Here is a 2,638-nt window from a genome sequence, read left to right as displayed (position 1 = left end):
TCTACTAACACAATCCATCTACTCTCTGAGCCGTAGTGAAACTGAAAACTGTAACATAAACTAGTCATTGAGATCTTTTGTCTCCAGACTGAAAGTTGGCTTTTGAAACGCATTAGCTGTAGTGTTGAGGCATGCTTTTAATTTGAAGGTAACCTTTCTCCGTTTTCAGTTTGTTTTTCACTTTTTCAGGTTTAGTTGGCAAGTATTTATAATCCTTATCTTTATAATCTCTTCTGCTATTTGCACATTCTTTACTGTAAATTCCTAAGTTAATTTGTAAATTTTTGTAGTAAACTGTAAATTGTAAATATTGTAGAACTTTTCTTCTGTCATTTAATGGTCGGGCATTGTACAGCTACAAGCATTTCACCCCCATGTCATACTGTGTATGGTTGTGTGTGTGTGACAAATAAAATTTGAATTTGAATTTGAATTTATTTGCAGACAAACATGAAAATTACAAGCAAACGTGGCAAACTGCTAGTAACCACATAAATCACTAGGTTTTTGGTGCAGCACCTTCTTTCCAAGTGATTTCATCCATCAGCAGCCAGCAACCAATGCCAGCTAGTCAGTGAATACATATTTTTCCTTAGTGGTCGTGTCACGTCCAATATGGTGGACAACTCTTGAGCAACCTGCGCTTGACAAACCTCACTACTGGCATATTGCAAACTGCCTGCTGCACATAGGCTTTATCAGGGTTGTGTAAACTTGTTTGACAACAGCTTGTATGTCATGATGATTGTTTATTTGTAAAAGCTCAAAGAGCGTGATTGTGATTTGATCTTGGTGTGGCAGTTAAATACATGCAGCGTGTGTTCTACTGTTCTTTACTTTTCAAAGTAAGAACTAGTAGCCTACCAACACACATTAAATGTTACGTGTGTGTGAGCATGTATGACTCCTGTTTTTGGTGAGCTGCTTTCTTAAAACACTATACTGCTTGTGTATGTGTGTATATTTATGCTAAGTATTGTTGTTGTTGTGTTTTAGTTGCATGTTTTCTGCATTCTTGACAAGCAAGATATTTATCTTTTTCTTTTCTCACACCATTTGCTAGACATCAAGTGCCTTGTCCAAGGGTAACACAAGAGTGCATTTGTCCCATACATCATTTTATCTTTCCTGACCCTTATACATTCCACTGTATAGAAGAACACCCCCTTTTTTATTTCCTTTCCCACCCAAAGAGGACCAATTGAACACTATTATTACAAATTTGATCATTGCTGTAATCTGGACCCGACCAAAAAATGACAGCTAGCAGAAAAATCAGTGAAAAGGTGTGAGATGAAAAAACGTCTCCCTCCAGACATTACAGTGGTGGTTTTATTTTCACTTATTGTTTTTTTTTTTTTTTTTTTTTTTTTGTGTCATTCTTGTAAGTCATTCTGATGGGGCCTTTTACTAAAGACAAAACTCAAAATCCTAAAGGTAGCCAGAGTGGTCCTAAATCACAGTTATTTTCACTAATTACCTTTACACCTATTTTTTAAGGGTTTTTTTCCGTCTGTATTTCTGTGTGGTCATTCTCCTAAGTGTTCTGCAGTTAAAAACTATATCTGAGTGCCTTCAAGTGCATGCTTCAATTGTTTCACTCCTTTTAGCAGAGCTACACAGTAGGTACATGTCATCTGTGGTGCTTTTAAAACCACTTACCAACTTGTGCACTCTGCAGGCACAATGTGTAGTACTTAGCCATTAATTTCACCATTCACATTCATGTGATGTTTCCACATCTCTCAGATTAAGTATTTGTCTTGATTGCAGCCATCATCGCATCTTGTCTTTGCCTCCCATGTTTTTCTTTCTTCGTCTTCCAGGTTTTCTATTTCTGTTCTGAATGGCTCTTCTTGATTATTATTATTGATTATTTATTTCATTTTGGGTTGTAAAAATCAGTGTTTCCCTTTGTAGATGGAATGAAAGGGACAATGCTGAAAGTAAAGATACAATAATGATTTTAGTTGAATTGGCTGCTGGATTTTATGTACATGGAATGACTGTTGTGTTTGTATAGGAGAAAAATTTCCCTCAAGGTCTCAGCTGGATGTTCTATGGTGCATGCAGGAATGCCAATTGGTCAATCGGACTGTAACAGAGTACTGAGGGGTATGCTGTAGTTTTTGCGTGAGTCAGTGGACAGCATCAGGAGTGTTGTTGGTTTCTCTTTTTTACCCCCATCTGTTCTGTCTTCTCTCCTGGAGTGTGTTGGCCTTTATTGCCCAGCTCTCACAGACAAACAGCTTTTCTTTGGACCCCATGATGAGTATAGGAGGGATTGACCCTTTAGATCATAAACTTCCTCTAATTTATTCTGCCAGGTTTCAAAACTTTCCAACACCGACAGAGCTCACTTAAAAATGCCCTCTGAATGAGAGTTTCATTTAAAATGCAGATGGCCTCGTTGTAGTTGGAAATATATGAGTGAGGCTGAATACTTGACTCAGAGCTCCAAGCCTGAAACCTGGATTGTATATTGTTTTTGCCTCAGAGTTTGAATGGGATAAAGTTCAGCAGGGTACATACACTTTTTTCGAACAGTTAATTAACAGTGTACTTTCATTTATTTTTCTCACACGAGGCTCTGAAACATATTTCTGTGAGTTTGACTTGTTAATCTCAAATGGGTAAT

This window comes from Aulonocara stuartgranti, assembly GCF_965226115.1.
Source record: "Aulonocara stuartgranti genome assembly, chromosome: 7".
NCBI lineage: Eukaryota > Metazoa > Chordata > Actinopteri > Cichliformes > Cichlidae > Aulonocara > Aulonocara stuartgranti.
Note: the sequence above shows the minus strand (reverse complement) of the source record.